General features: G+C 36.0%; 1 protein-coding gene and 1 long non-coding RNA gene across 5 annotated transcripts in view; one reads left to right on the forward strand and one right to left on the reverse strand.

The window, feature by feature from the left end:
• LOC128991160 (ephrin type-B receptor 1-B-like) overlaps positions 1-12468 on the reverse strand; it is a 237060-nt gene that overhangs the window by 187796 nt on the left and 36796 nt on the right. The gene's annotated exons all lie outside the window — the stretch shown is intronic.
• On the forward strand, positions 1518-6290 carry LOC128991161 (uncharacterized). The gene is made up of 3 exons (XR_008490604.1): positions 1518-1755; positions 4776-4938; positions 6138-6290. It is a non-coding gene; the product is annotated as an uncharacterized LOC128991161 (long non-coding RNA).

The following is a 12468-nucleotide window of genomic DNA, read 5'->3' on the forward strand; positions in this document are numbered from 1 at the left end:
TTGATGAATGCACCCCTACTGTGGCAACAATGGTGGTTGTGGCAACTAAGGTGATGCTATTGTCTCAAGTTGTTATAAAATTGCTCGGTAAAACACACAGACTATAGCAGAGGCTGGGTGGCCTATGGTGGTAACTATAGAGGTTTTGTGGTGTCTACGGTGTACGTGGTTGAGATGGGGACTGGTGACCACGGATCCACGGACATTACCACAGGTTGGCGAAGGGATGCGGAACACTACCCCCCGGAAAACTACCCACCAGGTGAAACGTGACGTCACGAAATCTGCCAACTGACCAATATGGAAGCCGTGTTCGCAACTGGAATACTACCCCCCTAGCAAAATGTGATGCTATGTAATTTTAATTTTAATTCGAGTAATTCCGTTTGATAACAGGAAAGGCATGTGGGGAATATCAAACAGAATTTTGAAATGTTACAGCAAGTTGGTTACGTTAGGTTAGTTTATAACAGTTTGACAACGAAACTAGAGTGTCCGTGACTGGAAAACTGCCCCCCCCCCTCCCCAAACTCTGACGTCAACATGACGAAGGGACCTGCTTGGGGGGGGGGGTAGTTGTCCGGGGGACAGTCTTCCGGCGACCCGTAGGCAAAGGGTCAGGAGACAGGATACAGCACACAGACTATATCAGTGGCTTGGTGGGCCTATGGTGGTAACTATAGAGGTGTTGTGGTGTCTACAGTGTACGTGTTTGAGGTGGCGACTGGTGACCACGGATCCACGGACATTACTACAGGTAGACGATGGGTCAGGAGACAGGATCCAGCACACAGACTATATCAGTGGCTTGGTAGGCCTATGGTGGTAACTATAGAGGTTTTGTGGTGTCTACGGTGTACGTGGTTGAGGTGGCGACTGGTGACCACGGATCCACGGACATTACTACAGGTAGACGAAGGGTCAGGACACAGTATTCAACACACAGACTATATCAGTGGCTTGGTAGGCCTATGGTGGTAACTATAGAGGTTTTGTGGTGTCTACGGTCCCATGTAGCAAGCAATGTATATAATACGTAAATATTCGGGATTAAGGTATAACCAACGTATATGTATTAATGATACAGATAATATACATATTATATACCAATATGAAAATACGGTTTCATCCAAAATAAATTTTGCATAAAATACTGTAAAATGAAGAAACAAAGTGTAAATTTTCACCTAAATGTTGTTTTGAGGGCATAAATTAACTTTCGAGAATGCAGTAAAATAAGTAAAGGTATTGATGATACAGATAATATATGTATTTTATATCAATAGAAAAATACGAAAAAAATTGTAGTGTTGTATTTATTTCCCTGCATTTTTTCAACATCCTGTGTAAAATGTATTTGTAACACATACTATACTATAATATTCATAGATGATGAACAAAATATTCTGCCGCGCGAGATACCCGAGTCTCTGCGTTTTCTTAGGTTCGACGATGTTCGCTGATGCATTATGGGAGCAAAACAGCGGGGGTCAGCATCCGATCCGATCCGCCACCGCCATATTGTTTGTCTAATGTCTTTGTCTCACAACTCACAACAAACGTTGTCCTTGTGGCTGTGTTTAGACTAGAGCATCTACTTCTGATTTTCAGTGTTACACGTGAAGAATTCGTTGTTTTGTTATTATTTACTTATTAAATAGGTCTATTAGTTACTTTTTACTTTATATTCTTTAAGATTTGCGTTACATCTTCGACTTTTTAACTTCAGTGGCGATTCGACCAACTTGAGTTAAGGTAAGTTACACAAATAATTATTATCGTTATTGTAAGTTATTAAGAGATTTAGCATATGTTTTGTTATGGTGGTAATCTAATTTAAATACTTTATAAGTGGAAATAGGTTACAATAGCCTTCCTAACCCCTTAAAAACTCTACGGATGGAGGCTCTTTAGGGAAAAATTAGGCTGTAGTTTACAAAACTAAGGAAGCCAACTTCAGGAGATAACCTAGACCTAATTCATTGCAATATGTCCTTGGTCTGAACTAATTTAGCTTGGAGACAAGCTAGGCCTAGGTCTACTTAACAAATACCGTACCGTAGCTAAACTTATGCCTAAGTTACTTAGAACCTGTCATAAGTTAGCCTAGGCCTAACTTACAGTTAAGACTAAAAATGATGTTAATTGGTAAGGTTATGTTAAAATTCAGGCCTAGTCTTGTAGGCAGATGAATATTTTAAGACCAGAAGGGGGTAACTTAACTTACAGTTCCGAAGAGCACCTGTGATCTGTGAACAGATGTATGACTTAATGATAAATATCTTTGGTAAGTTAAATTAAATGTTTATTCTTCTTCCCAATGTAAATATCAAATTGACCTATGATTTGTTTTGCCTACGTTTCTATCGATATTAACTAGCCTATAAGCATATTTAACCACAAACAAAATATAGCCTGAGACGGTAACTTACTAGCCAAATATAGCCTAACCTATTTAATGAAAAAGCAACAAAAGAAAACATAAAGTTAGCCTCTTAGGCCTATAACTTAATGTATAAGCTAACTGGGAAAATTAAAGTCAATGCAATATTAAAGTTAACTAGGCCTAAACTTAGGCCTAGGCCTATGTTAATATTTATAAAAATATTGATAAATTGTTATTGATCTGATAACTTAATAAGATCGCAGGTTCTCTGCGGAACTGTAACCCCAGAAGGCTGCAGCTTTATAATTAGGCCTACGTCCTTCCAAACTATCGAAAGGAAATGTCAAACAAATAACTTAAGGTGCCGCGTTTGCGATCAGTAGGTTATGGCTAGGTTAGGTTTAGCTACCGGTATGTTTTTTTTTTTTTGTTTACGATTAACTTAGGTCTAACTTATGAAACAACATCGCAGCTACCTACGTTTAGTAATTTTTATCAAGGCTTGGCACATAATAGCCTAGGGTACGATTTATTTATAGATGGCACTTTGAAGGGTAACAACGCTATCAAAATGTATATCAAATATGCCTATGACATCACAGCTGTCTTTCTAAGATCTAGGGATGAAAGTTTTAACTTACCCAGTACCGCGGTTAAAAATGGGCCCTGGTCCAGGGGCGCAAGAGTTTTTTTTGTTTTGTTGGGTGCGCTAGTAACAGACACTAATTGGAAAATATCTGAAACCTCCTCACTTCGTCTTCCACTCATGACTCATCACTGCCACTGTTTGTATATTAGGCCTATCATTAACTATACTTAATCGTCTGTCTTTATTTGTAGGCTATTAATTTGTTATGTCCTTTTTTCATTATACTCAATGTCAGTTGCTTTTTTCAAATGGCGAGAAACTTATTACAGTATCAATTTGTTAGCAAGTAAAGATACTGGCCGTGTTTTTGCTTATGATTTTATTTAAGTTTGAAGGATGTTATTTTACGTTGTAATATCACACCCTTTTTCTGTGAAATGAGCAAAAAACCAAGTGGCAGTGATTTTAGAAAGAGGGCGACATAAAAGATTCGTAAGGTAAAAGTGTTACAAAAAGTTCCTAAAATAAGTAGCCTAGTTTTTACGGTCATTAAAATCATTTAGGCCTAAATGATGATGTGTACAGAAAGTGATGTAGGTAAATCTGAAAATGAACTTTGATGATGTTAAGTTATTGACGAGTTGGCCAAAAAAAAAATGTAGAAAAAACCAGCCATTTTACGTTATTGACTTTTTGGAGTTTTAAATGTTTGCAATTATAACTTATATAAATTAAAACTATGTTTTAATTCACACTTTTTTACAACTAAACCAATTTTACTTTTAAGAACGCACCATTGGAAATATAAGTGTGTACGGTATGTAAGTAACAGTTAAACTTTAATTGATGGTTTACGTTTTTAGTTACTAAGCGGGTAATTCAATTAACAATCAAAAGTAAACACAATGAGTCTTCTTATATTTGTTAGGCCTATATTGCAGATGCGCAAGCAACTCATAAAATGTCTATATTCATTTTATAATTCAAATCAATGTCGGCAGGGTGGGGGGGGGGCGCAACTATGACTTGGGCCCATAGCGTATCACATAACTGACCGCGGGCCTGAACTTACCCCCGAGTGTAGATATAACTGAACCTAAAAATACAGAGGAGTGTGACGGCTGGGACTGAACCTGCTAAGGGAAAAACTTACGAATTGAACTCACAGTCAACTTTGTATAAAATATAATTTGCCCGTTGATTTTCAGTGGCGTAACAGAAGGGCCCGCAATGCGGGGTGCCCGGGAGCTGGGGGGGGGGGCGGTGGGCAGAGAGACCCACTAATTTGTTTAGGGTACCACTCTTTTTATGATTAATCTGTTTGATCATTGTATCGGTGGTCCTAAAATAGCTCTGTGGGGAGGGGGAGGGCGATTCACTATGTTGAATCGGTGGTCTTAAATTAACTCATAAGAGGGGGGCCCAAAAAATAAGTTTACAGGGGGGCCCGTAAAGATTTGTTACGCCACTGTTGATTTTGTTGTGCTAAATAATGTATGGAATCTCGAACGTTTCTTTTTCTAAATGCTGGGCCCAAATACACTACTTTACTTCTTTGCATTTGCCCGATTATGAGCAACATGTAGGCTAGGCCTACACTAGTTTATTATAAATGAAGGTCCTATAATCAAAGCTTCTTACAAACAGATTAGTAAACTTAAACTTTTCTGCCATCCTTGTTGAAAATAATAACATACCGTACTTTTAAACAAAAAAGCTTTTTATAAGACACCAGACTTGTTAAACTAATATAATAGTAATAGAGGTTGAAGAGTTAAGCATTTTTATAATGTGTTTCAGGTCAGTTATCTTCGCACGGTTGGCGGGGCCAGTGTTGAGGACTCAACAAGACGGATCCTTGTAAGACTATTCAAAAATGAGCTTGCGAGAGAATTTAGTTGGGAAGGAAGAGGAGGAAAGAAGTGGAGTCTGCAGAACTCTGCATTGGTGCAGTTGATTTGCCGTAAGTTTTTAACATTTGGTTTATAATGTTACTTTTATTTATTCTTTCAATGATAGGCCTATATTTGACATTTATTTATTTTTCTATAAAGTCAACTCAACCAAAGTAAGTAATTTATTTTTTAACCCTGTTTTTACCATCATAGGTTTTATGATTTAACTAATAATTGGTATGTACATATACGTCATACAGTAGCCTACATTTACTTCATACCCCCACTTGAAAATGTCATTCTGGCGAAACATCTTGTTATTCTTTACATACATTTTTAGCAGTATGGCGTAAAGTTACGTAACAATTATTAGTCAATAAAAAGGTTCAGGGGCTAGATCAATGGATTTTAATTATATTAATTTATCATCTTATAATTAATTATCATAGGCTATATGATATTAATTTATGATGTTACACACATTTTTTGTCTGTAGAATGTACCGTACCTATCCTTTTTTTCTGCACTGTACTCTTTAAACCTCTTCAATACTTTGATTTCTTGATTGCAACTTGTTAGTTTAGCTAAAAAAAAAAACGATTTTGCTTAACACGTTCAGTGCGGCAGGCATTCCAACAGGCGCTCGCCAATGGCGGCAATGCCCTGGCGCGGTGCCGTACCAACAGCAAACGCAATTGGCATTCAAATATTTCAATCTGACGAAAAACAAAAGAGCATGGGCGATTGTACTACGTTACCCCGAGATTGAACGTAGTTCCCTAAAACACCCAAAGGTAGCAGCACTGCCTGGATCAGTAGTCAGTGGCTTTGTAATATGGCTTGAAGAGAGAAAATCCCCAAAACCGGTACAAAAGCATTGTCAGACGGGATTTTACGGGAAATTTTAGTACCAACCTACACCAAAATGAAGCTTACATTCTAAGCTACGGGCTAGCAACGATTTTAACGTTCCCCGGCAATGGCTGAGCGCATACTGAACTAATGTAGAGGGGGTTGCGCAACTACATCAATTGATGTAGGCCGCTCATGTCGCGACTACATCAATTGATGTAGTCAGCACTAAACGTGTTAAAAAAATGTTAAAAATGAAAACATTAAAAATGAATTAATCTAAGTTTTGCCATCAAGAAAACAAAGGATTGATTACCAAAAGATATGTTGCTCTAAGCGTGAATCTTGTGCGTACCCTAATATTACCTTATACACAGGAATACAGACATTGACACAAGTGTGAATTTTGTTTCAGGTGTAGTTCGTCAACAACACCCGTCCTCATTCGATCTCACAACATTTGAGAAAAAACCAGCGAATGGTTACGCCAAGCAGGAACAAGGATTTATGTCAAAAATAAAAATTTAGGCCTACCGCAGATGATTAATTAAATAGTTTTTTCTTGACATTTCTTCATTGTTTCATTTATATGTTCCTTTAAAAAGTGTGTTAATAAACAATAGAAACAATTTTATAAAAACAACTTTTATACTTGAATGTATTAGGGTACTTGTGATTACATCTGAACAAATATTTTTACTCATTTTTTTATTTTTGTGCATTTATTTTTTGTTTTTTTTACTGTGCAAGTATTTTTTGTGCACAATTTAGAATAGGTCTAAAAAGTTACTACAAAATCTATTATTATTTGTTGAGCCTAGCCTTCTTGTTTTCTCACATTAAATAAACAACAGGGAAAATGGAAAACTAAAAAAACAACATTTTCATGTAAGAATAAGATTCAGTTAAAAAAACTAGAAATTATTCATCAGTTGTGAGAAGTGAGTTAGTATTTTTTTTTACACTTTCAGTTGTTATAATCATACTGTATTATTATTAATAATAGGTTATTTTTCTAAACTATTTCAACTTAATCTTCTTAACATTCAAGCTAGTTATTACTATTAATTATTATCAGCTGAATAATGCTTGGTAATATAAACACTAATATAATAATTAACATATTATTTACTTTTTTATGCAAATAAATGCACTATCCAAAATGCTTGTTAAGTGGTACCTATTCTCATCAAGGTAATTTAATAAGTTTTTCTCAAATAATCTTCAATGTACGATAATTAAAAAAAATTGAAGCTGTCTTGGTCTAATATTTGTTAAGGTAGTTGCCATATTCTTTATCTTCCCTACTTCATTAAAACACATATTCTTTAAAGGTAAAATCATTTGTTTTTTTGTGGCTACTACCATTTTTAAGGAAGTCTACAAAAATTGCATAATTCTCTCATTCTTTGGTTTGATTATGATATGAAAATAAATGCTGATAGCTAGCCTACACCAACAATATAACATTACATTTTTTGCATACTGTATTGTAATGATGTAGTAACTGTAATAGGTGCTCTTTCCCCTTCTAGACTTTCACTAGGGCCCCTCTGGTTCACCTTAGGAGCTTGATGTGATCCGTACCCGAGGTCCTACGGGCCTGCTTCAGATGAAACTACTGAACAGCAGTAGGTTGTCCCTAAACTAGATCAATTAGGTATTTACCTGACAAATCACAAAACACATATTTCTAATGAAGACTTAAAATATTGTTTTACCATCATACAACACACCAACCCTCATGACACATAGTTCACCTCCCATAACATTAAACCTTCAAAGAAAACTGTTAGTAAAAATCAATGTATATAATTTTATATATTGATTTTTTATGACAATTGTATTTTGAGCCACTTTTTATTAATATGGCATCAAATATGTATCATCTATGTATAAAATATGTATTTTATACATTTAAGGTATGCATCAATTTCTATCAAAATTTACAGATTATATACAGATGTATAATATGTATCATATCTGTAGTTGGATCCTTATACAATATGCATATAATACATATTTAGGTGGGACATATTTACAGATACAATCTGTATTGTATACATTTCTATACAGATTGTATACAAAAGCTATACCATGCCGGTAGGTAAATTATACGTATTATATACATATTTGTGCTACTTGGGGTGTACGTGGTTGAGGTGGCGACTGGTGACCACGGATCCACGGACATTACCACTGCTTTGTGCGGTTCCCCGAACACAGCACAATGAGCCAGTCTGGTGTGCAGTTGCGGCGTTTGTTGGCGAGTTAGCGACCAGTTTAACACGCATTAGCAACGCCTCCATTGTCTCGTTGCAACTTCAAACAGTCGCCATCAGGAAAAACTGTTAATTGCGGCTGAAACCTGCGCCGACAGTTACACGTTTATTAACGAATTTATTTGAGAAGTAGCCTTTTGGCACGTTGGAATTAAAGCCATGACCGTTATATGTGTTTGCCTAGAAGATTGTGTTTATTTTGTTTCAGCCCAAGTTGGGGTTTTATGAACTTTCAATATTTAAAATAAGTGTTAGGTTTAGGTACACTTGACAAGTTGTTCAAATATTTCAATATTTTCAAAAGCTTGGAAACCCATATAATTGTTATTAATCAAATGAGTTGCACGCTTAAGATGTTAAGGTACATTTTTTATAGGGAAAAAATTGGAATGATATATTCATAATTTATTACTGATTTTTATGAGTGGATTAACACCTTAGTTACATTCAACTACAAAATATAATTAGAACTATTTCAGGTTCGCTTTTAACAAGCCAATGAGAAAAAGCAATTTTTACTTCTTAATCTTACAACCACTTTTACTTCATACAACAATTTGTAAGTTACTTCATACAACCACTATTAAATTTCGATTCAACACTTCATTATTTGTAACTCAGAAATTTGAAAAGCGATCCAAAATCCAGCGACAAGTAAATACGCCGGAGACCGTCTCCACTCCAATAATAATCCTGTAATGAAAGCATTCCTCATTAAGTGAAAACATTTTCATAATCGAAAGCGTTGAACCCGGGATCATTTCTAGAGTTGATAATTACAATAATTGCTTGGAGCGAAGCGAGAGCGTCAAAAGCGGAAACTCCAGCGACATTATAATATTATTACACAAAAGCCAGGGAGTTTCATTGGATGGATTTCAATAGAGGCTATCCCTTGTCTGTAGAAGGTAAGTGTGGCATTTTTTCTCAATCCGTAACAGAGATTACAGCTGATATCAAAAAAATAATTTCTATCCAAGCTTAAATTTAGGGCACAGGATAGCAAACATATTGGTAAGTGTAAAAGTTAAAAATACACTATTACTAATTCAATTCTTTCAGACAGCTACGCACACTAGATGAGTGTGTTTGGATGAATTCAAGAAGAGTGTAGAATGGTGTGAGATGATCTGTGTGGTTTCGTTAACTGACCAAGATCAGCTGTTTTGTTTGCCTGGAGCCCGGGACCATTGTCTTATTAAATCCCAATGATCAAGAACAGCTGGGTCGAGTTTCAAACCATCAAAAAAACAACGAAGTTTTCTCAGCATCGAACTGGCGACCTTTTGTTTGTATGACGGTCACTATAACTGCTCGGCTCCAACTATACCGAACAACCAAGCTACTATACAGTTTCTTTAGCCAGGACAACTAAAAGTCCGATGATCAAGCACAGCTGGGTCCAATTTTGAACCATCAAAAAGCTACGGACTTTTAACAGGAATAAACTGGCAAACTTCTGATATTTAGAAGCACTATTTCCACTCAGCCACAGCTATTACTAAACCGCTAAGTACATTGATAGGTAAGCGGTTTTAAAGTCCCAAGATGCAAGAGACGAGAACTGAGCGGCCAGACATAGGCTAGAAGTAAGCATACAAGACCAGTAGTAAGATAGTTGTCGCGAAGGACGGTTCACAAGTATGCCCAGTTGCAGTTGTCGCGGACGGTTTACAGGTATGCCCAGTTGCCAGTTGTCGCGGACGGTTCACAGTTATGCCCGAGCATGTGATGTGACCTGGGCGGAGAGTTCAGATTCCGTCGTGCCGTGCTGGCTACGGACCCATATGGCTTAATCCGTACACCGTTAACATCACACTTTACCGTACATGTTGTCATCTGACCAATGTCTCACACATACTCTGTACAGCGTAGTAGAGGTATTACTGAGTGGTTATGCTCGCCTTCGAATCTGAAGGTCGCTGGTTCGATCACAAACGAACTCTAATCGACGCAGATACCATTTTTTTTTGTGCAATTAATTAATGATGCTGTCCGACAAAAAGCCGACGCGACGATAGCAACAAGGCCAGGGGCTGGATTGTTCCTTTTCAAAAAAGTAAAAATGTGCATCAGGCGTAGATATGTGGAAATAAATATTATTTTAATTAGGATTAGATCATTTTTAATTATTAATTATTGTTATGGGAATATATATTTTTATGTTGATTTGCCAGAAAGGTCTACGACCCAGGTATTCTATCATATTACTTTTCGGATAAAGAAGTAGACATCCTATTCTATACGGACCAGCCGTAGAATGTTCGATATTAAAAAACCAGATGAATGAACCACTGGCAAAGTGCTTAACTCTGAAATTATAATTTCTATTTAAGTTTTTGAAACTGAAATATTTACAAAAGCACAATCTGTCGCTGGTTCGGTTAAATTAAGTTGATTTTAATCGAATCAGATTCTCCCAACTTTAACATGGGAAAGGAAGGTCTCAAAGAAAACATTGTGTACCTCATAGTGATCAATTGTGACTATGATCAAACAAATATTTTTTTTACTTAAAATGTAAATATATATTTTTAATAACTTTCCGCGGGGTTCAAACACATAGGACATTCTTACAAATCACCTACTGTACTCCTTCCCTCCAACTATTTATATAATTCCATAAACTTTCTTCAGTAATAAGTAGTTTATAAACAGTCGTAAAACAATAACTTTAACATACAGACGTAAACTTCATACAACTTCCTGGTGCAACTTAAACCCACATACATGGTATATTTACATAACCACAAGGAGCTAAGTTGTCGTATCCATATAACGAAGGTTGTCAAATATGACATGGATGTTAACTTGTTCTATTAGATGTTGATTAACAATGTGGTTTACTGAGGAACTCTTGGAACAAAAGGTAATAAATCCTGGATTGTTTATTCACAAGGAAACGACATTGTTTACGTTGACGAGATATATGTTAGACTTTCCCTTTGGGGAATATTGAACCGCCACGAGTTTTATGACCGTCCAGAGATACTTGAACCGCCACGATCATTAGTGCGGATTATAAGGGTCAGTTTCACAGGGTTGAAAAACAGTTGAACTGCCACGCGGGTTCTGCAGGTAGCGAGGGAACTTTTTGAAATTTTTATCCCTCCATTATCCCACTTAGATATAGGATGGAATAAGAGTTAAGATATAAGGAATATTTTTATGTTTTTGTTAACGATGTTGAAAATGTTCGCTTAAAATTGCGCAAACTAGCATTAATTATTACTCATAACGTTAATATTAAATTTTTGAATTTTCAAATTAGCTGTGTAGCAAAATACGAATTTTGTTAACGTAGTGGCTGTCACCAATAACGGTTTTAGGGCTATAAGTCCCTAATTCCATAATTTAGTCAAAATCTTTCCGCTGGATTTTGGGGTATATATTACAGTCAGACAAACAAACAGACATAGCTTGTATTGTAAGTATTATAGAGTAGGATATACGCAACATTCCTCTGCAACATCAATTGCTGTGTTTTTAAAATATACAATGCTGAAATAATAATTAAAATAAAATTCAAATGTTTTAACACCATCCCACATTATAAGAAAAACGTACGGTCATTTCCCTTGAAATGAAAAAATCGATGGGAGAACCAAGATGTTAACTCAAGTAAAAGTAAATAAAGAAACTAAAACCAAAACAAATCTAACAGCTTACGTATCTTCAATATTTTAAAGGTGATAAAATATATAATATACACTGACATATAAACATCTTTGAAGTGTGTTTTTTTATGTTGGCACACAAATGAAGTATAATAAACACGTAATATGTTTCTAAAAAAATTATAATAGGAAGTAACTATGAGAAAACGAAATCCTTAATACTTAACATTGTGTTTCTGTACTAGGAAGTACACAGTTTTTTGCTCGCAGTAGCCTTAAATCTTGACTCCTAGTCCATCATATATCTAAGTGGGAAACTGGAGGGATAAATATTTCAAAAAGTTCCCTCGCTACCTGCAGAACCCGCGTGGCAGTTCAACTGTCTTACAACCCTACGAAACTGACCCTTATAATCCGCTCTAATGATCGTGGCAGTTCAAGTATCTCGGGACGGCCATAAAACCCGTGGCGGTTCAATAACAGCCTTCCCTTTCTAAATGTCTAGAAGCCACTTTCTAGAATGTTTATGATAAACAGTCTTGATTACTGTAAAGTCTTCGGTTGAATTCAATCCACCGAAAGGAAGAAAATATAATTTTAGATATTTGACTTTATAAACAAAACCTTAAACAAAACTGGCGACAGCCACATGTGGTATGTCTACTTCAGTATCTAAAAGTCAATGTTACAACTTTGAAATAAGTATTTTACTCACAAACTCCTCAACATCACAGCAACACCCACCTGAAACCAAAACAACACATATGAAATTACATAATTTAACCTTTAGAGCTCCCGGAGTTTACAAAAGAAATCTCCATGTCTTAAAACCGTCCCATGCCTTCTA

The sequence above is a fragment of the Macrosteles quadrilineatus genome, unplaced genomic scaffold (assembly GCF_028750875.1).
Source record: "Macrosteles quadrilineatus isolate MER2022 unplaced genomic scaffold, UCM_ALF_1.0 Scaffold_3__2_contigs__length_128488019, whole genome shotgun sequence".
NCBI lineage: Eukaryota > Metazoa > Arthropoda > Insecta > Hemiptera > Cicadellidae > Macrosteles > Macrosteles quadrilineatus.